The sequence below is a fragment of the Aquarana catesbeiana genome, linkage group LG11 (assembly GCF_042186555.1).
Source record: "Aquarana catesbeiana isolate 2022-GZ linkage group LG11, ASM4218655v1, whole genome shotgun sequence".
In the NCBI taxonomy this organism is placed as follows: domain Eukaryota; kingdom Metazoa; phylum Chordata; class Amphibia; order Anura; family Ranidae; genus Aquarana; species Aquarana catesbeiana.
In genome coordinates this window covers 104065684-104089354 of record NC_133334.1, presented here as the reverse complement: position 1 = coordinate 104089354, position 23671 = coordinate 104065684, and the positions used below count along the sequence as shown (strand labels likewise).

General features: G+C 45.1%; 2 protein-coding genes across 2 annotated transcripts in view; both read right to left on the bottom strand.

Moving 5' to 3' along the window:
• CRACR2B (calcium release activated channel regulator 2B) overlaps positions 1–8895 on the bottom strand; it is a 140236-nt gene extending 131341 nt beyond the window's left edge. The window contains exon 1 of the mRNA XM_073604824.1: positions 8838–8895. The gene's annotated coding sequence lies outside the window, so the exon portion shown is untranslated. The remainder of the gene's footprint in view (positions 1–8837) is intronic.
• The window catches only part of RPLP2 (ribosomal protein lateral stalk subunit P2), a 483637-nt gene that overhangs the window by 214250 nt on the left and 245716 nt on the right, over positions 1–23671 (bottom strand). The gene's annotated exons all lie outside the window — the stretch shown is intronic.

The window sequence follows — 23671 nt, the reverse complement described above, 5'->3', positions numbered from 1 at the left end:
GCTAGGCCGGAGATGGGGTCTATCCCGGGCACATCTGGCTGCTAGGCTGCCAGAGCCTATCCAGAAGCAAGAGAGCAGCGCAGGGTTGGGACTGCAGCTTGCAGTCCAACCAACAGTGACGGTTCTGTCGGCTGGAGAACTTGTCGTGGTTGGAGGTAGAGGAAAAGCTGTCGCCAGTAAGGGACTATCCGCCTTATTACCAGGGACCACAGTGTATACCTGAAGCAAATACCGGAACAGTAGTCTCACCAACTGAGAACGGTGAAGAATCAGGAAACTTCAGTGGGAATCAAGCCAGGGACCCAGCCAGCAGAGGTGACACTTACAGAGCAGCCTTGTGTGTCAAGCCAGGGACCGAGCAGGCCAACGGGGGGTGAAGCTTGAGAGGCATCTAGAGTGCCAAGCTAGGGACCCAGCAGAGAAGCAGGGGTGACACTTGAGGAAGATACTACCGTGAAGATTGGAGGAGCTCAAGGGTTTTAGTGGCAGTGAATCAGTGGGTCTAGTGAGAGACAGGGAGCTAAGTGTACTGAAGAACTACAAGGAGTGATTGTAATGGAGAGTGACGGAACGGATAAGACTTGCGTTTGGAACTGTTGCCATAGGAGACAGAATTCCTACACATGCAAATGTGGCATCTTGCTGGATGCCTTTCCCTGCATGGCTGTCCTTCTATTGAAGCCTCCGTGTCTGCCAATTAATCGTGCAACTACCTAAGGGAGTCCTGGCCTTAACCCTCTCTCCCCCAAAAAGGTTTGTTAAGAGAAATAAACTTTCTTTTTGCATCCAAGAAGTGTCTGGCGCCCAATAACTTTAACAATGATACACCCACCATGCCTCACAACCCTCTACATACAGAAGAATGTCAGCTATCCCTGGCCCTGGAGGTTCTCTTCAGATCAAAGGAGGCCTGGGATCTTGCTACACTTACAAAACAAAACACGCAGTTTAGGGTTAATTGTGCCACAGCATGGGTTAAGCTCTACGTGGCCTATTTGTCAATGGCAGTGCTAAAATCACTTTCTGACATTGGGCAATTTATCAGGATCCTTATTAAAGCTAAAATCTGATCAGCTGTTGTGAGTAAAACTACATTATTGCCACTTGGGGAAAAAAAAATGGCTGGAGTTTCACTTTAAGGAGTCCACTATGTTTCCATCAGGCTACCTCCAATCCAGAAAAAAAAAAAATAAATAAATGGGATGCAGTCCTTTTCTGATTTTTTTTTTTCCTCCCAGACCTGGGCGAACGCAGAGATAGGCGGGTGTAAATGGACACAAGTCTGTTTACATCCAACTGTCCATAGGGCTCCATGGACCTACTGATCAGGTCCACCTCAAAAACTGACAGGCAGACCTGATCAGAATGCGCACTTAAAAGGGGTGTAAAAGGTACACTCTACTAGATATTAAAAATACTGCTAGACAGGGGTTCTAATCCCTCCCCATCTATACAAAAAAGAAGAATTAAAAAAGTAAAAAATTGTTTTGGCTGGACATTGTAGCTTATAAATCCTTCAGTGTGGCGGCTGCATTCATTTTCTTTTTTTCTCTTTATTTTCACCTGATGATTCGGCCAGTAAGACTGGGTTCACATATATGGCAATTGGATGCGTTTTAAACTGCATCTAATTCGCATGACATGTGAACGTGACTGGCTCTCAATGGAGCCGGTTCACACATGTCCAGGACGGCAGCGATGTGGTTTTAAAAATTGTCCTGTTTGTTTTTGGGTCCGGTTCAGGTGTGAAGTCTGGCAAAAATTTGCACCTGATCCAGTGAACAGAAATGCACCAGACTCCGAACTGCAAACCTCAGCCGGACATATGTGAACCCAGCCTAACACACACCCCATTTTTTTTTTTTTAATGAAAGTTTTAGGCTGGGTTCATACTATCTTCGTATGCGGCTCACAGCAGGGGTCCAGTGTGTCCCCGTTCAAAGTTTCAGGTCCGATTTAAGCCCAAATTTTTGGCTGAAGTCGGACCTTAAACGGACCAAAAGACGCACAGGACTCCCGTGCAAACTCGCACCGGAGCCACAGCGGAGATATGTGAATCGGCTCCATAGAGAGCCAGTCAAAATCTCCTGCTATTGCAAATTGGATGTGTAGAACCGCATCCAATTCTCAATAGTGTGAACCCAGCCTTAATGATACATGAGGATCAAGCAGTCAGGACTGAAGAAAAAAAAACAGGCGGAGAGCTACAATGGCCCATTTACACACACACACACACACACACACACACACACACAATACAGTACAGTGGGGCAAAAAAAGTATTTAGTCAGCCACCAATTGTGCAAGTTCTCCCACTTAAAAAGATGAGAGAGGCCTGTAATTGTCATCATAGGTATACCTCAACTATGAGAGACAAAAATGTGGAAACAAATCCAGACAATCACATTGTCTGATTTTTGAAAGAATTTATTTGCACATTATGGTGGAAAATAAGTATTTGGTCAAATACAAACAAGCAAGATTTCTGTCTCTCACAGACCTGTATCTTCTTCTATAAGAGGCTCCTCTGTCCTCCACTCATTACCTGTATTAATGGCACCTGTTTGAACTTCTTATCAGTATAAAAGACACCTGTCCACAACGTCAAACAGTCACACTCCAAACTCCACTATGGTGAAGACCATGGAGCTGTCGAAGGACACCAGAAACAAAATTGTAGATCTGCACCAGGCTGGGAAGACTGAATCTGCAATAGACAAGCAGCTTGGTGTGAATAAATCAACTGTGGGAGCAATAATTAGAAAATGGAAGACATACAAGACCACTGATAATCTCCCTCGATCTGGGGCTCCACGCAAGATCTCACCCCGTGGGGTCAAAATGACCACAAGAACGGTAAGCAAAAATCCCAGAACCACACAGGGGGACCTAGTGAATGACCTGCAGAGCTGGGACCAACGTAACAAAGGCTACCATCAGTAACGCACTACGCCACCAGGGACTCAGATCCTGCAGTGCCAGATGTGTCCCACTGCTTAAGCGGGTATATGTCCGGGCCCGTCTGAGGTTTGCTAGAGTGCATTTGGATGAAACTCGTCGTGTTTGAAAGAGAGAGAATGCTGAGTTGCAACCAAAGAACACCATACCTACTGTGAAGCATGGGGGTGGCAACATCATGCTTTGGGGCTGTTTCTCTGCAAAGGGAACAGGACGACTGATCCGTGTACATGAAAGAATGAATGGGGCCATGTATCGTGAGATTTTGAGTGCAAACCTCCTCCCATCAGCAAGGGCATTGAAGATGAAATGTGGCTGGGTCTTTCAGCATGACAATGATCCCAAACACACACTGCACAGGCAATGAAGAAGTGGCTTCATAAGAAGCATTTCAAGGTCCTGGAGTGGCCTAGCCAGTCTCCAGATCTCAACCCCATAGAAAACCTTTGGAGGGAGTTGAAAGTCCGTGTTGCCCAGCGACAGCCCCAAAACATCAATGCTCTAGAGGAGATCTGAATGGAGGAATGGGCCAACATACCAGCAACAGTGTATGACAACCTTGTGAAGACTTACAGAAAACGTTTGACCTCTGTCATTGCCAACAAAGGATATATAACAAAGTATTGAGATGAACTTTTGATATTGACCAAATACTTATCTTCCACCATAATTTGCAAATAAATTCTTTCAAAAATCATACAATGTGATTGTCTGGATTTGTTTCCACATTTTGTCTCTCATAGTTGAGGTATACCTATGATGACAATTACAGGCCTCTCTCATCTTTTTAAGTGGGAGAACTTGCACAATTGGTGGCTGACTAAATACTTTTTTGCCCCACTGTATGTGTATCCATAATCATGAAGACAATACAGGGAAGAACTAACATTGGGGAAAAAGCCCCCTGTGGATGGAAGGTATCCCCACATTACATAAAGCATACTGCTAGTACTTCAGGTAGTACAGGTTGAGTACTTCCACTCTGGAGCAACAGAGACGCCTATGGACAGCAGCATTATCAGTCTGGGGACAACTGTACTGATCAAACGAAGATTATACGATCCTTGCATCAGACGAGAACATTTTTTAATGCTTATCCGATTGAATATCGGATGAACTGTCGTGATCAGCTCTCAAAGGCTGTGTACTACCGATCAGATTATCGTACGATCGTTTTGAAAGCAATATTTTTCGTACAATTTTATGATCCTGTGTACGGGCCTTTAGATGTCTAGTCCTTCTAAATCTGCTAGTGCAAAATGAATTAAAGCTGAACTCGAGCAAAATCTTACACCCACAGGCTTTTTTTTTCCCTTTTTGTAATTAATGTGTTACATAAATGAATACAAAAGGGACCATTGCCAGTCCCTCTGAAAAGTGGTAAATGGTTTATCTCGAACCTCTAACTGCCATTTTTGCCGGATAACTTGGTCTGTTGTAGAAGTTGAAAAAAAAGAAAAAAAAAACCTACAAAAATTACTGGCTGGTTCACCAGGAGAAGATAAATTTTAAAAAAAATGCCAAAAAAAAAAAAAAAAGGAAGGAAAAAAAGAAAACTAATTAATGCAGCCGTCACCTCTAAAAACTTAGTAGACTTCAGACGCCTACATTTTATACATTTTTGTTTTTGGGTTTAATACCACTTAAGAAAAGGAATAATATTTTACTTATGGGGAGAAATCATATATGGTACAGGAACCAATACGAGGACTGTAGCAAAACATGTAGTTATGAAAGACCTTCAATTAAAATTAGAGCTCAATGTTTGGTGAGTTTGCAAATCATAAGCATTGTAATGAAGCCTATACCTGCATATGTGGATATGGATGCAATATTAGGGCTGATGAACATTGCATATTTTTTTTATTTACATGTTTTTTTTTGTGCACTTGTTTTTGTGTAGAATTGTCTATATAGCTTTGTGCGTATATACCATATGAATAGAAAATACTGCTTGTGTGCGTATAGGCTGTGAAATAGAAGGATGGCCCCTGTATCGTACTTCACACATTTTTTTTTTCTAGCTTTGAAACTGAACTCCGTTTGCCAAGGGAGATGTGATATACAGTAAGGAAGACAACAATGGTCAGAAAATGGAAAGTTAACCAACCATCAAAATTTACACTTTATATTAATCATCAAAAGAGCTGCAGATGACCTAATTACTGGCCATTAGGTGCAGAGCATTGTACATGTTTAAGAAAGGTGTGGATGGATCAGTGAATTATAATTTTTGAATTAACACCTACACAGGATTTACAAATCAATGGAGAGAAAATCAGCTTTAAAAGTGGTTGTAACATATACCCAGTGAAGTGACTGGCCTCGGGTGATACAGAGAGATGAAACAAATCCTCCTACATAAGGTGTACCGGTTTATCTGCAGTCCCCCTCTTCTCTACATCCCTTCAAAATCCAGGATTTATAAAGCTTGTCTGAGCTGTCAGAAAAAAAAAAAAAAAAAAAAAAAGCGGAGAGCTGAAATTAAACTCTGCAGAGATCAGTGAGGAGAGCTCTGAGAGCTGATTGGAGGGAAGAAACACACCCCCCTCCACACAGCAACAGAGCTGAGGCAGTCAATCAGCTGGAGATCCCTCCCCTGTCACCTATTTTCTCTTGGTGTCAGGAAAATTTGTTAAAAGTGATTCATAATGATAGAGGAACAAAGCAGCAGACAGAAATGACACTTATGGCTCTTTCACACGGGACGGATCAGTGATGATCTGCCCCGTGAACATCCGCTTGCTCAGCGGGGATCGCTCTGCCAATGACAGATCCACACTGTGCACCAACGGACCTGTCAGAGAATCATATTTTTACCTCCCCTAAATTCGCTCCCCCTTTAGAAAGGCAGTGGCTGAGGAACAGGAATGATACCCCCGTACTGTTTGCCTGGCACCACAGGACGACAGTGCATACTCAGATCCGGCATGATAGTCTGGCATTTAGAGGGTTAAAACAATTGGTGACTAGGCGATGCAGCACCTTCTCACCACCTCTCAAAAGAGCAATCTAAATGAAGATCGCTTTTCAATGAGTGACACAAGTGAAAACAAGGCCATACACAACTATTCATGGACTTACACCAAAGGGACCATTCACATAAGGTGCAGTGGGATTGCATAGGGCCTTCTAGCACAGTCTCACTGCAAGAGAAGGAGAAAAGCCATATCTCCTATGAGTCTGGTTCCCACAATTGCAGTGGTGTATGAGCGGTATGCAGTGAAAAAAAGTATGGCAGTCGATATTTTTTCAGCACAGTGTGAGGCAATCCACCGCCTATCACTGTGAGACATTTATATAAAGTTCCTTTTACAAAAAAAAAAAAAAAAAAAAAAAAAAAAGTGTGTGAGCTGAGATTGGCGGGATCACTGCAATGTCAATGCACCAGACTGCAACGCACACCGGCCGCTGCGCTCTAATGCAGTGACTGGTGTGAATTAGGCCTCAAAGCCTGTAAAAATGGTCTGGCAACATCAGGATAAAGTGGGGTGCAAGGCCTGGCAACAAAAGGGTTATCTTCCCAAAGTGGATATTTAGGGGCACTTTCACACTGAGGCGGTGGGGGAGGTAGGATAAAGTGCCGCTAGTTTTAGCACCACTTACCCCTGTTTAAGCGGTGCTTTGCTGTCGCTAGTGGTGCGCCTTTAACCCCCCGAAGGGGTTAAAAGCTCCCACAATGTGGCGCTGCCGTAGCGATTTGCAGGCGCTTCGGCAGCGGTGCCCATTAATTTCAATGGGCAGGGGTGGTTTAGGAGCGGTGTATACCTTAGCTGGGCTAAGGTAGCTCATTCATTACAAATCAGCTGTCAGCGCAGGACACAAAAAAAATGGGCATGCGTGGTTTTCAGGAACACAGCACATAACGATGCAAACTATTCAATTGTGTGTGTTGTATTGTTTTTATATATATAACTGTGAATGGCACTGTACTGCAATGTACATATACCATTACTTGTGATGTTGGAAGGCTTCTTTCACAAGGATGACAGATTTAACCACCCTCTGAAAAGCGATTCACAGTGAAACACTTTTCAGACCAAGGTTGGCAGCCAGTTTACAGGTATTCAAGAGCGGACACTGATATGTCACTTTCATCAGTTGTGCAGCCTACAAAAGTTTTTCTATCCTTCATAAAAGTGACAGCGATGTATGGAAAAGTTGATGCCTTTATAAACAGAAAGCCATCTGCAAGGATATATCTGACCTGCAATATCTGCCTGTGTATGGGCATCCACATCCTGCAGACAAACAATGTGAATGATATCTAGGGGGTTCACCCACACTGCTGATTAGGGTGGCATTTAGCCCCTGTTCACATTGACTGCCGTTTTGAAATCGTGCAACTTCATCTGAAATCACACGATGTCAGTGCATCTTTGGGTGCGACTTGGAAGACATCTGTGCGGCTTCATGCACAGATGTCTATGCAAGTCGCACCCAAAATCGCCATAATTTAGTTCAGGAACTACTTTTTTTAATCTGTGCGACACCGCAAAGTCGGCATTGCACCGATTTGAACAGTGCGATTGCTGGCAATATGGTGCAACCTGTCAAATCACGTAACAAATCGCTCCTGTGTGAATGGGGGCTTCAAGATCAGAGAATTTCTGCGGTGGGTATGGCCAGGTGTTTGATCAACTGCACACAGGAAGATTGTACAGATCAATGACAGGCTGACACTGCCCACATATAATCACACACAGAGGGCATACCTGTGGTTAGGGACAGATGTGCAGGCGGAGATGGCATCCAGAGGTGCACATCTGTCCCCAACTGCATGTAAACCACAATGCAAAAACATGTGAACATCTGTGGCCAGTGTCAGCCTGTCATTGATTTGAATGGAGAAACCTCACTGTGCCCGCCACAGAAATTCCCTGATCTTGGCAGTGTGTGTCCCTAATGGTCAGTTTGTGTGAACCCCAAGGGTCCTTTCTTCTAATCAGGTCCAGCTGTCAGTTTATTAGGCGGATTCGTTCGGGGGCTCTTTGTATGTCTATGGGCAGCGGACATAAAAGGACATGCGTTCCTTTACATCTGCTTACCTTGAAGCCCATCCAAGCCCAGACCTAAACATGACGGATTGTAGACAGCCTGATGTAAACAAAATCAAGTCCGGCTGCCTAAAGATCGGACAAGGGTACAGGAAGGTCCACTGCCAAAACGCTGCAAAATACTGAACAGGCAAAAGTGACACCTGTCCCATTCTGCTCTGATTCAGCAAAGGATCTGTTCATGGACAACGTCCCGCATAAAAGAACCCTAGAACGTAAAACTTTTTTTTTTCCCCAGACAGTGCAGGGAAGGGTTAGAGCCTTTCACGTTTTTTCTTGCTATCTGTGTCCCGATTGCGATTACATTTTACAGTGGTCCCTGGAACAGGAAATGAAGGGGAATGTTCCAATGGGGACACCAGTTCCCATGACAGCTGTCAAAGAGGGTTTTAAACGTCCTTTATATAGATTATCTCTTATAGAATATTTTGTCTCCAGGGCAGGAAGTGAAGGAAAATATCCCTAAGGGGACACTGGCAACAAAGACAAACCAAACCGGATTTTAACCATTTCCTACGCTATTCAAAACTAAAAAAAGAAAAACTTTTGGCTTTAGCTATATTTCAACAGGTGAACACCTTCTGCAAACATATCAGGACAAGCGTACGCTCACAGACTTTCTTTGAGTGATACCTAGAACAACATGACAATGTCAGGTGAGCAGTCAGGAAAGGGAAGGCATGGGTTAACCCTTTGTGCAGTCACATCTATTAGAAGTACAGCAGCTGTCTTGTGTCCTGACAGGTTCCCAACAAGCTCAGATCCCCATGCTGTGACCCTGGACCATAGAAATACATAGGAAAGACACTGAAGTCCTCTTACCTGCCGCTGCCAGGTGCACCTGCTGTTATTACAGATCTTCACCAGGATCCTGTTAGAGTACAGGGGGGCGGGCTTCATCAGGAGGTGGTGACACCACCCCGCCCACTTCTACAAAGACTGTTGCCTTGTTAACCTGTCCTTTGCCGTGAAGCTTGACTGCCAGGCTCCACCTTGCTGGCTTTTGTGTTGGAATTTGCTCAGCCTGATTCAGATCTATCTCTCCTATTTATTCCTTGCCGTGTCTGAGTAAATCTGAATCGGAAGAGAACATTGAAAGCTCCCAGGAGGACATGTGTGAAAAGTGTTTGCGTTGCCCATAGCGACTGATCTGCTGCCAACTGTCATTTCTGCCGCGCAGATTTGAAAATAAAACAAATGTTTTAGGTGATTGAAATGGACTGAGCCCCCGTTTACATCGGCGTGACATGTCAAATCGCATGCCAAATCGCAGCCATTTGACGGCAACGGCACTGTCCCAATCAGTGTGACGCCGGCTGATTTTCAAAAGTAGTTCCTGCACTACGTTTGGCAACTTCGGGGGCAATTTCAATAGACATCTGTGGATGAACCCACACAGATGTCTTTCAAATCGCCCCCGAACTCGCACTGAAATGCAGGATTCAAACCCGCGTTCAGTGTGAATGAGGGCTTAGGCTCAGTTTACACTATTGCGACTTACGGAGCTACTTTTCCTGGCAACTTGCTGGCGACTTGAGTACTACATTGATGTGACTTTAGAAGCGACTTTCAGGGAATGCCTGGGTAATCTCCCTGTAATGTCGGATCCAAATCACATCAATATAGATGAGGATCCGACTTGGAGGTGACTCCCACTAAAGTCTATGGGCACAAGCAGGGGCATTACTAGGTCTACAAAAGATCTGGGGCTAGAGCCCATAGCAGCGTAGTAAAGAAAGTCATATGCTTGGGCGGGCATTACACAAGTATATACAGTAATATACGTGTGTGTGTGTATATATATCCCCAGAGAGCCCCCCACTTACATCAGGGTCCCCAGAGAGTCCCCCCTTACATCAGGGGCCCCAGAGAGTCCCCCCTTACATCAGGGTCCCCAGAGAGCCCCCCATTACATCAGGGTCCCCAGAGAGTCCCCCCTTACATCAGGGTCCCCAGAGAGTCCCCCCTTACATCAGGGTTCCCAGAGAGCCCCCTTACATCAGGGTCCCCAGAGAGCCTCCCCCTTTAATCAGGGTACCCAGAGGGCCCCCCATTTACATCAGAGTTCCCAGAGAGCCTCCCCCTTACATTAGGGTCCCCAGAGAGCCTCCCCCTTAAATCTGGGTCCTTAGAGAGCCTCTGCCTTAAAATCAGGGTCCCCAGGGAGCCCCCCCCACTTACATAAGGGTCCCCAGAGAGCCTCCCCTCCCCTTTGGGGACCCCTGCAGAGACTCTGGGCTATTGGCCCCAGATTCGGGGCTATAGCCCCAAAAGCCACCCCCTAGCAACGCCCCTGGGCACAAGTCAGAAGTAGTAAAGTAGTACAGGAACCTTTTCTAAAGTTGGAGCGACTTCAGTAGTGCTAATTATGACAGCTCTCATTGACTAAGCCTAAGTTCACACTGAATGCGGGTTTGAAATGGTGCGAGTTCAGCTGAACTCGCACCATTTCAAACCGGCATTTCAGTCCAACTTCGGGGGCGATTTGAGAGACATCTGTGTGGGTTAATGCACAGATGTCTATTGAAATCACCCCCCGAAGTCACCAAAAGTAGTGCAGGAACTACTTTTGGGAATCGGTGCGGCATTGCAAAGTCAGCGGCGCACCGATTCGGACGGTGCCATTGCCGGCAATAGGCTCCAATTTGGCATGTGATTTGACATGTCAAATCGGCCCAATGTGAACTTGGGCTAAGGCTCGCTTCACACCAATGCATTTTTCATGTTTTTTGCAGAATGGAACACGTTCACATCAATGCATTTTTGTGCCTCTGCGTTTTTGGAAAGGGTCAGGGACTTTTTTAAATGCAAAACGCTGCTTTTTTTGCTTTTATGTTTCATTAGACTTCAATAGGGATGCTGAAGAAAAGCATGTAGCGCTTTTTAGGGCTTTCTTGGTGCGTTTTGCAATATTTAATCTGCCCAACAGCAAAACGGCCAAGTAAAAAGAAAAAAAAAGCATCAAAAATAGAATACACGTGTCCGAAAACAGGGAAAGCACAGCAAAAAGCACTGCAGAAACATTCAAAAGCCACATGCATAGGTGTGATTGGAGCCTTACGTGGGATTTCACATGACATGTGACTTGAGGTCTCACAAATCAGATCCCAAATTGCGGCAGTGTGAACCTGAGTCTCAGGCTCCATTTGCTCGGGCGTTTTGCTACACTGCAAATCCCAGCCGCAACAACCTACTGATTCCTGTGGCTGGGATTGTCAGCTGTGTGCAGATAGCTGCAACAACAGAGCCCATACACTGCAATGACAGGCTGTTGGCATTCAAAGCTATTTCGTGACTGTTCACACAGCCAATGGATTACCTGCAGTGACTGCGACTGAACCCACTTTATGATTTGCAGTGTGGCAAAACGCCTGTGAGAATGGAGCCTAAGCAACTTTCTTCTTAGCACACTTTTAGTATATAAATCTTATAATGACCACGATCATTAACATTATACAATATTATAATCTGAGAAACAGTGAGAATGCAAATCTACAGGGTCAGTTGATGGCACTTTCATGCCTTTGTGATTCACTTAAGATCGTTGTTCATGTAGCGGTACCCCCGTAAGGGCTGCTAAAAGTTGTGGTCCACCTGTCACCCTGCCTAGCCCGGCATTCACTTCCCAATCACCTTGAGTCAATTAACGGTCCATATGTTTGTTTTTGTATTTTTATGGAGGGATTTGAACTTGGATAGGGATCGGAATTTTTGGGATGCCCAGTAGAATTTTAGAACAGTCAATTTGGGACAGAACTATGTACACTCCCTGTACAGTACAAGACATTTCTCCTGCCCAACACTTTCTTGCAGACTATCACTATCTGGGCAGCGCCCTCAAAGGCCCCGACAACCTAGTGCTCTATCTCCAGTTCTTCCACCCGACAACCCCTCCTCTAGGTATTTAAGGATGCCTGCCCCCTGTCAATCCAAGTTGGGGATTGGTCAGGGTTCCTTAGATCACCCCAGGCAACTCCACCTCTCTTCCCCTCATCTCCTAGAATACTCTAGAAGCCAGAGGGAGGTAACCGAGAAGTGATGCTATCTGTGAGTCACCAGCCTACTCTGGCCACTCCCAGCCCATACAGATTAAAGCAAACAGGCCTAGCTTCCAGTTAGGCCTGCTTAAATTTACCTTCTCTCAAAAAAATCCAAACTCTAGCACCTACCTAAGTAGAGGATGCTACATTCATATAAATAAACATGTCCCATATAAGGTATGAAAATCACCATAGATCGACCCTGTGCGGTCGTTTTTTATCCACCATAACGACTTAGGTCATTCAAAATCAGTCACTATCTTTCGCTCATTACACCATACAATTTGTATCTCGCTCAATTATAGTCTAATTCTATGGTTTTGGCCTGGCTTTTGGTATGGCTCATAGAAAACCATTGTTATCTATGTACCCTGTTAGCACTATAACACTATGTTGAGTTGTGCATAGTTGCCAACAGTCCAGATTTTCCCGAGACAATCCCGATTTTGGGACTCTTGTCCCGATTGGAGGCCGTCCCAATTTGGGATTTTGCCTTTTGTCCAGGGAAATCGGGAATGTCTTGGCTCTGCAGCAGTTGAACTGGCTCCTGGCTGCAACAAAATGGCCGCCAGTGCCGCCGCGAGAGCTCTTTCCCCTTGTGTTCAGTGGAGAGGGGAGGGGGCTCGATCCATGCAGCCAATGAATCGGCTTCTCTCTTCACAATTCTCCACCCGGGGTTAGCTGCACGGATCGGCCCCTCCCCTTGCCACTGAACACGAGGAACGAGAGGAGAAAATCGGTGATCCCAGTGGACACCGAGCAGCCCCTAGAGCTGTCAGAGCCAATGAGAGCAGGGGACCTGAGGCACAGGGATCTGCACCAGACTGGGAACCCCCGTCGGATGACAGCAGCAGCTAAGGGACGGCAACCTCGCAGAGGGGAGCTCTGCAACCCGACCAGAGAGGGCACAGTCCGGGCGGGCTTCTTCTACTAATGCAGAATGGGGGAGGCAGTGCCAGCGGCACTGGGGACAGCAAGAAGCAGCAGCACAAGCCCAGCAAGGGCCAGCAGGTGCAACAGCAACATCCTCTGCAGAAGGGATGGGACAAACTCTGACTGGAGGAGAAGGAGGCCAAGAAAATAAGCAAGAGCATAGATCAGGTACTGAAGGAGCAGAAGAGGGAGTACAAGCAGACCCATATACTGCTCAGTGCTCCTCCTAGGTAAGCGCCTCTCCTTCCATTTCTACACTTACATGGGGGATAGGTGGCCGGCCATGCCTGCTGACACTGCCTGTCTGCTTTATGTTGTCCTTGACATTTTAAGGTTGGCCTGCATCCTGGGCATGCCTCTGGACTCTACATGCTGGAGGGTGCCAGCTGCGAGAGGATCCCCCCACCCATAGTGGGCAGCGTGGGGGGCAAGGAGAGCATGGAGAAGCAGGTACCACCCTCACCAATGTCCACCCATATATATATATATATATATATATATATATATATATATATATATATATATATATATATATATATATATTCTGGGCTTCACTCCTGCCCAGGACACTAGCTGCATGGAGTTTGCATGTTCTCCCTGTGGGGTTCCTCTCCCACTCCAAACACATGCAGATAGGTGAATTGTACCCTGTGTACAGACTGGCAGTGTACATGGCTGATCACATTCTACACTGACCCTACAAACATAGGGGACCCTACACATATCTATATATACTTCCATTCAGTCCTGTCTTGCAGATTTTGGGCCAGCGCTCATCTTGGATCATTTTTCAGACGTGGGGATGGCATGCAGAATATGATCGTTCACGTACTTTGCCACTTCATACAGGGGACCATCACCTACCAACATGGCTTTGGAGTGTGCCAAGAATCTGTAGTATCTGGAGGATGCCCACACCAAGAGAACATGCGAACTCCATGCAGATAGCTTCCTAGCCCAGATTTAAACCAATTGAGGAGAGTGCCAACCACTAACCTACTGTTATCCTTATATAACTATATATACTGACAGTATTATCTGAAAGTTGGGTTTCAAATGTTGTGACAGGGGCGCAGTTTCAGTGCTTGCCATAGGCGCCATTTTCACTAGATAGGCCTCTGGAGACAGTACACATGTAGCTGCAGCCAACCCTCTGTCTCGGCCATGGGGACACTCTGCTGGGGACACTGATGTAAGAGGCACTCCGCTGGGGACACTGATTTAAGAGGCACTCCGCTGGGGACACTGATTTAAGAGGCACTCCGCTGGTAAGACTGACCGCTGGGGACACTGATGTAAGAGGCACTCTGCTGGGGACACCTGATGTAAGAGGCACTCCGCTGAGAATGCCTGATGTAAGGAGTGACTCCGCTGGGGGCACCTGATGTAAGGAGGGACTCTGCTGGGAATGTCTGATGGAAGGAGGGACTCCAATGGGGACACCTTATGGCATCTGATGGCAGGGGACACACTCAGGGCTCCCACTGATTCTACATTATGGTGAGTTGAACTATTTCATTTTAAATTACAATGTAGTAATAATAATAATGCGCTTAAATCATCCACACACCATAACAACCATGGTGCTGGGATAATTGAAGCGCTAACACCAGGTGTTTGGAGTGTCTTTATCTGCTGGTTGTTACACTTTCTGGAATATACATATTTTTATTGTTGTGTAGGATCTGGGCCTGCTGTCCCTCCATCCCTCTTTCTTTCCTTCCTTCTCTCTCCTTCCCTCCCTCCCTATTTCTTTCTCCTTCCATCCCTCATTCATCTCAGACTCGGACCACACCACCTTTGAGACACACCCATTTAAGCCACGCCCACTATTCTGTTGAACCCACGCCCATTTTTGCTGCGGCGCACGCCATATTTTTATTCCCCCTCTACACCACACCTTAAAACACATGCCCTGCCTCCTAATTATAATAAGACTCTGCCCACAGACAAAAAAGTGTCCCTATAAATTTTTTTACAATGTTGACAAATATGGTTGTGGTGCGCTGCATCATGTCTACATTTTTATGCAGTCCAATGCACAGCGCCACATGTCATAGCACTGAAACACCCTGCAGTGCCTAGACTTGAATGTAGTATCATTTTGTGACACCGCCTCCCAATTGTGACTCTTTTTAGGTTAACGGGATCGCTTCGCCACTGTCCTACAACAGCGGGTAATGCAAGCAGTTGCATCATGGTGCTCCAGCCTTTCAAGATTTAGGGCTGGTTCACATCAGGAATGGCACAGGAACGCGCTCCGCATTCCTCTGTGACTCCTGTGTGATTCTGGTGTGATTTAATGGGATGTCATTTTCATTCCATTCACTTGAGTTGTCTGAAATTGCATTGGATCGCATGCACTACTTATAAAACAACGCACTGCGGGGGGCGTGGCCGGCGATGGAAGGCTGAAGATGTGTACCGCTGAGCTCTGTGCTCTCCCGACGCTGGCAGACTGTTTTCCCGGCTGCACACACCCACGATACCTATGGCAGCTTCCAGCTCTCACCTGCTGACTCAGCTGAGCTGCAGCAGGGAACCATTCAACATTACCTGCTCCGTACAGCCCCGCAGGAATCCCACGCTACTGTAGTTGTTATAGTGGGTATAATACATATGCATCTGACTGCGTAGAAGTGCTCATGAATCTATTTTGGCCCACGGCCTGCCAGTATATATTAATTTTCTTGCTATGCTTATTAAACCTATCATTGCCTGTGGAAATAGGTGCCTAGGAAAAGGTATTCAAGGCACTTCTCAGATATGCAGGTTACAAGTTTAGGATTGTTTTCTATAAAAATGTATGGTTTTACGCCATTTACATACCACAGAAAATGGGTGTGCTGTGTATATTATATTTATGTCTGCTATGCTGTTGGGATCACACATCAGACCTCTCTACTTCGACCTCTCTCCCTTAAAAGGATTGCCACGATTTGTGCCTAAAACGTGATATTTCACGTAGTGCCTCGCTTTTGCAGGTGCTCCAGTATTTTTTGAGACTCTCTATTCGTTCCTATTTCATTCCTATTTACCTTCCTACCCTTTCTCCCATTTTTCCCTTCTCCCCCGTCTTCACTCCTTTCTACCTGATCTCCCCCTGTCCCCCTATTTTCTTCTTACTTTTATTTTTTTATTTTTACATTCCACCATGGCCCACACGGTGATATCTCACCCTCGGCTAAAAGTTTGCTCATACAATGCTAATGGCCTTGATGTTACATCTAAGCGAGGGCAAATACTCTATCAAATGCACAAACGTCAGGTTAATGTGCTCCTCCTACAAGAGACTCATTTTCATTCTGCTTCCACTCCTTCCTGTTCGAACAGATACTTCAACAGGCGGCTCCACAGTACTAACCCTTCTCAGAAAGTCAAGGGAGTAGCTATTGCTTTTCATAAAGCTCTCCCCATTGAAATACTTGATCATATATCTGACCCCCAGGGAAGGTATGGCTTTGTGAAGTTCTCGTTGTGGGATACCAAATTTACGGTCGCTAACATCTACCTACCAAATGTCAACCAAATCCCAATGGCTCTGCAGTACCTGAGGTTTCTGTCTGGCTTCGTGAAGGGTGTGATGGGAGTCACTTTGAGCGGGGGGCTTGTGGAACCCAGCCTACCTTGGAGAGCTCTGGAAACTCTTTTTCCAGCTCCCCCGGCCCCCCCTATGTGTAAGTTAACCTGTGTCTATTAGGGGCACAGGGTGACCGAGAACCCCAGTCGGGTTTGTACTAACCAGACTCGCCATACAACCACACCAGACTCAGCATTTCCCTTTACCCCTATTATCCTGGGTCTTATATGTGTGGTTTGTGTTGAAAGAATGAAGGGGCTCTTTCACTTGGGACAGTAATATTTCTGAACAATATCCCTCAAGAAATATATGAAGATAAATTAATTCAACCTTTCCAACTGCAGGAATATTGTATGAGCTTGGTCTCATAGATGATTGGATACTTTTTACTAGATCGTTCGAGGTGTGGCTGTATCCCATTGTTCTATTGTTTCTGTCTGCCTTGGGAGCAAAGCATTATGGGATGTATATGCTTATGTGGATTGGCTTACACGGTAATGAAACCACTGTCAGCTATTAGATACTAGAGGGGAGTAGGGGGGATTTCTCCAGCAGTCACTCCTAAACACAGTCTACTGTTGGAAAGTGGAATACACCTGTGTGTCATGATACTGGAGGAGGTAAAGTTTGCCCCACCCTGTGTCATTAAGCAAGGGGGATTGTCCCCTGAGTGTATATCTCTTTGTGCCTGTGTTTGAATAAACAGTCTTATCCTTCTTCACCCTACACTGATGTTGTTAGGTATATACTGACACCTGCAGCAGATCGCACACCCAGTGCGTTTGAAATGTGGTGCAGGAAATGAGCACTTAAAACAGGCATCTGAGAAGCAACATATAGCCTCTGTGCCACTTGTTAAAGGTGTGCGAGGTGGTTCACTTTTCAGAGGAGCGGCAGTGGCAGCCACATATGTAAATGTACTCTAATTACAAGTGTTCATGTTGCCCACAGCAACCTATGAGCATCCAGCTGTTATTTACCTAGTGCAGAGTTGAAAATAACACAAGCTTGGACCCCTTTCACACGGACGTTCCAATCCAATCCACCTGTCCATTTTTCAGGAGGAGCCAATCGGACCATCCATTGCTCTCAGTGGAGCGGTGGATGTCAGAAGATATGTGTCTGCTGACAACCGCCGGCATCCGATCCAATTCGGGCAGCCAAAAACAGACAGATGGGGATAAGTTCTCCATCCGTCTGGCAGACCAGATCGGACAGACAGGCGGTCCATTTCTATCCGACCACCTCATAGAGGAGAGCGGGCGTTGTCTGTGTCCGCTCTGCATATTGGAGCTGACACGGACCTGTCATCCGCCTGCTCAGCATGGATCAGCGGAGAGATCCCCGCTGAGCAGGCGGATCTGATGGACGGAGTCCGCCCCGTGTGAAACGGGCCTAATTGATATAGGAAAAAGAAATTTTACGTCATCGCATATTTATTCTATATGCATCAGCTTATATTTTATAAGCATCATAAAGACCAGGATCATTACTATTAAGATTATCAAAAGTGTGCCATCCATGGTGCAAGAGAAATCATTACTGATGAAAGTTGATAAAAAACTGCCAGCAACATTTCCTAGACAGTGTTTGAAATCATTTGCAGTGGGACAGAAGAAAGCAAAATATAGATGCCCAAGGGAGCAAATCTGAAAATCTGATGCCAACTGTCATTTTTGCAGTGAGGTGTTGAAAATAACACAATAGCCATACACTTGTGCAAAGGACAGTCTTTACTTGCAGCTGCACAGGTGTTTTCTGCATCCATGTGCAGGCAGTCCCATTCATGACTATAGGGATGCAGTCACTCCATGGACACAGCCGATGGTCCCATTATGACAGCCGTGCAGGTACGGGTGCATATCCCCAAACTCAGATAGTGTGTGTGTTGGTGCACCATTTGTAGGGTTAAAACAGGTGGTGATGAGGCATCATACTGCCTTCTCGACGCCTGTCAAATGCCCCTGAAAGTCGATCCGAATACAGGTCACTTTTCAGAAACATGGCAATGTTGACGAAAATCTAAACATAGCCTAATTTATTATATTCAGGCAGCTTAACAAAGTCTAACGCTGACAGCTTATTCACACCAGCGGACGCACTTGCTGATGTTGTGCACGCATGCTGCATTATGTTGTACAACGCATCTCAGTACTTGCTTTGTTAACTTTATTAATGTTGTCTTTCCAGTTAATACTATGCGTGGCAGTGCTTTTCAATAGGACACAGCACATCTCAACAAGTTGCGCAAAAATGCAACAGGTGTACAAATGTTGGTGTAAACTCGACTAGTAGGACATAAGGCAAATTGCCATGTCTGTGTGTTGGGACTTTGTTGGCCAATGAGCCCTGAATAGTTGAAGACCCAAGTGGAGGAAAAGTGTGTTAGCAGGAGGAGAGCACATAGGGATTCATCATGAATAACGCAAGAGTCAGAAAAACAAAAGTTGGTTCAGTCTGTGCCCCCCGCTGGAGAAATTTTCCATCACTTCCTGTCCTGAGAGGAAGTAAGGAAATCTCAACAATAGCGTCACAGAAAAAAAATGAGAGAGGTTCAGTTTTACAATCCAAAAAATATTTTTAAAGTATTTGTTTCATACACACAGTAACATACTCCTAGTCCTAACTACCCTGGGATGTCCATTGTAGTCTAGTATTCTACAACTGAAGAGGAAGGTGGAGTTGCAATTATCAAACCAGGATAGTCTCATTGCAGTCATGTGCTCTCTTTGCTGTGCTGTAAAATTGCTGTATGTAATTATACAGATAACAGAACAGTTTATTTAGCTGCCTATTTGCAGTAAACATGTGTGTGCAGGCATGGAGGATAATTTAGTCTCTGGGTGGATACCATAACAAATGGACTGTAAGAGATTAACTTCTAAAGTCATAAAGTACACGCAGTATGGAAGACACGTGTGGTCATCCACTACAATCAGATAGCTGCATGTGTACGGTCTTCAGCTGGCCATACATGGATCTTTGTTTTTCTTTGTTTTTTTTGATCATCCAGCCAGCTAATCAAAAAAAATAAAAATGAACAGATTTCCCCATCCACACATTCAAGGTGAATGAAGAAATCCTCCCCGCTGCGCTTCTGTATTCTGACAGCGGGACTCCTCTGTTGTCAGAATACACTGATCAGCACTGCAGCTGATTGGTTACATGTACCTATTGAGTGCAAATTTCCAACAGTCTCATTCAAAAGAATCCAATCTTTATATCGACTTCTCTCTAGCATAGAAACAGCCATAGATGAATTGAAATTCTGTCAAAAGTCCCTGCTGAACCAAGTACATTTTGATCCATCTATGGCTAGCCTTACTTTCACTTTATTTGAAGTGTTACTAAACCACAACAGTAAAATCAGTCTGTATATGCAGTAAAGCATGCTTGTTATACTCACTGTGGAACCTAAGGGGTTAATCCTCCGCATTGTGTAAAAAGGCTGTTTGATCCTGTCTTCTCTGATCTTACCTTATTCCATAGTCCCCAATCCAATCTCCTGATAAGAAAGAGCATTTGGAGGCACTCCGCACATGCTCAGTTTGGTGTGTATTGCTATAGAGTTTTTTTTCTCTTTGGAGGATGTGATCAGCACAGGGCCAATCAACACTGTCCAGACAGAGGGTTAGGAGTCATGCAGCCTCATAGGACAGAGAGAGGAGAATGAAAACTCCTCCTACAAGCTTTAACCAGACACTGATAGAAGTCACAAGACTGCTATATACAGTTGATGAGAAAAGGTATTTAGCAGTTTATATTTACTAAAATAATTGCATTTCCATGTTCTGTGTACTGTGGCAGAGCAGATATAATGAGTGCAGCGTCCTGGGTTTAGTAACACTTTAACGGCTTGCCGCCCGCCAGCCGTCATATGACAGTCAGGTGGCGCGGCTCTTGTTCTGGGCGGACATCATATGACGTCCGTTCATTTAAACAGGGCATGCGCGCGATCATGTGCGCGCAGCCCTGTACCTTCGGTGACGCTCACCGCTCACCACCGAGGGGGGTGAGCAGCCATTGGGCATGGCTATTTACCACTTGATCGGCCGCGATGAAGTCACGGCTGATCACAGATGGTACCGCCCTACTTTGCACGGTGCATGCGCGTGAGCACGTCGGTGACAGCGTGTTCCCGGGAACACTGCTCATCACTGACGCTGGTAAACAGCCATTGGCCGGCGCCTATTTACCACGTGATCGGCTGTGATCCTTTCACAGCCGATCACTAAAAGTAAATATAGAGCAGTAATGAGATGTTACTGGGCTCTCCTCCTCTCACACCGATCATGTGTGAGAAAGAGATTGCGGTAACATCTCGTTACAGCTTACAGTGTACACCAACCACACTGATTGCCTCCCCCCCCCAATAAAGAGGACCTGTCACCACCCATCAAAGTACCTGTCACCACCCATCAAAGTACCTGTCACAGTTCATCTGAGTACCCAAGTACCTGTCACAGTCCATCTGAATACCTGTCACAGTCCATCTGAGTACCTGAGTACCTGTCACAGTCCATCTGAGTACCTGAGTACCTGTCACAGTCCATCTGAATACCTGTCACAGTCCATCTGAGTACCTGAGTACCTGTCACAGTCCATCTGAGTACCTGAGTACCTGTCACAGTCCATCTGAGTACCTGAGTAGCTGTCACAGCCCATATGAGTACCTGAGTACCTGTCACAGTCCATATGAGCACCAGAGTACCTGAGTAACTGTCACAGTCCATCTGAGTACCTGTCACAGTTCATCTGAGTACCCGAGTACCTGTCACAGTCCATCTGAGTACCCGAGTACTTGCCACAGTTCATCTGAGTACCCCAGTACCTGTCACAGTTCATCTGAGTACCGAGTACCTGTCATAGTTCATCTGAGTACCCGAGTACTTAAGTACCTGTCACAGTTCATATAAGTACCCAAGTACCTGTCGCAGTCCATCTGAGTACCTGAGTACCTGTCGCAGTTCATATGAGTACCGAGTACCTGAGTACCTGTCACCGCCCTTCAGAGTACCCGAATACCAGTCACCAGCCCATCAGAGTACCCGAGTACCTGTCACCAGCCCATTAGAGTACCCGAGTACCTGTCACCAGCCCATCAGAGTAACCGAGTACTTGTCACCAGCCCATCAGAGTACCCGAGTACCTGTCTGCAGCTCATCAAGTTACCAGAGTACCTGTCTCCAGCCCATCAGAGTACCCGAGTACCTATCTGCAGCCCATCAGAGTACCCAAGTACCTATCTGCAGCCCATGCCTCATATAATACACGTTGGGGTGTTTGTTTTCCAAAATGGGGTCATTTTGTGGGTAATTCCACTGTCCTGGTGCTCAAGGTCCTTCAAAAGTGTGATAGGTAGGAATGAAATGAGATGTGTAATTTATGCTCCTAGAACGCCTAAAATTACTACTTCAATGTTGGGCCTCTGTAAGTGGACAGGCTGTGTAAAAGTCTCACACATGTGGTAACGCCGTACTTGGGAGGAATAGCAGAATGTATTTTGGGGTGTAATTTTTGCTATATACATGCTATGTGTTAGAAATATCTTATAAATTGACAACCTTGTGTAAAAAAAATGTGTTTTCATTTTTTTCCACATTTTCCAAAAACTTCTGGAAAAAAATGAACTGCTCAAAAGACTCATTATGCCTCATAGATTATATATTGGGGTGTTTTCTTTCCAAAATGGGGTCATTTTGTGGGCAATTCCATTGTCCTGGTGCTCCAGGGCCTTCAGAATTGTAATAGGTGATTGAGAAATTAGATGTGTCTATTATGCTCGTAGAACGCCTAAAAGTGCTACTTCAATGTTGGGTCTCTGTATGTGGCCAGGCTGTGTAAAACTCTCACACATGTGGTATCGCCATACTCGGGAAGAGTAGCAGAATGTATTTTGGGGTGTAATTTGTTGTATGCATATGCTGTGTGTGAGAATTAACCTGATAATATGACTCACTTTTGTTGCCAGCGGTTTGGACATTAATGGCTTTGTGTTGAGTTAATTTGAGGGGACAGCAAAGTTACACTGTTATACAAGCTGTGCACTCACTACTTTACATTGTAGCAAAGTATAATTTCTTCAGTGTTGTCACAAGATATAATAAAAATATTTACAAAAATGTGAGGGGTGTACTCACTTTTGTGAGATACTGTATGTACAGTATATACACGATATTACCAAAAGTATTGGGACACCTGCCTTTACACACACATGAACTTTATTGGCATCCCAGTCTTATGCCCTGTACACACGGTCGAATTTTCCCACGGAAAATGTGGGATTGGAGCTTGTTGTCAGAAATCCCGACCGTGTGTGGGCTCCATCGGACTTTTTCCATCGGATTTTCCAACACACAATGTTTGAGAGCAGACTATAAAATTTTCCGACAACAAAATCTGATCGCGTCAATTCCGACCGTGTGTGGACAATTCCGACGCACAAAGTGCCACGCATGCTCACAATTAATTCCGAGACGGAACTGCTCGGTCTGGTAAAATTAGCGTTCGGAATGGATATAGCACTTTCGTCATGCTGCAATGTTTTGAATTGTTTAATGCAGCGCACTCTCTTCTTCTTTATAATGCTAGAAGAATGAAGTAGTTTTGCTGATCATATTCACACAGAGTTCTCACAAACTTCTTTCTTTATTATTTATCGTGATTTCATCAATATAATATTTTTATTTGTCACATCTGCTGATAAAATAATATTTTTGGGATGTTTTTAAATTTAATTTTTTTTATGGATTTTTTAAAATCCTGATCTTGTGTTTTATTCTTATTTTTGTTTTGTTTTTTTACTCCAGAATAGTTTTGGGTGTGTTTTGTGTGTCAAGTTACCACAACACCATTATTATCTTGTATTACTTAAAGCGGGGGTCCACCTATCTATCCTTTTTTTTTTTTTTGAGTTAATTCACAAACTTTTCTTCTCAGCATTACATACTCACATATTGTGTGTAATATGTCCGCCTGTGTCAGATTTCGTCGGAAAGAATAACTTATATTATTCACTGCAGGCGGTTTCCATCTTCATTGTGGGCATTTGAAGCCCACAAGCATTTATTTCCTGGATGTGGTGAATGCTATGCTCCCAGCAT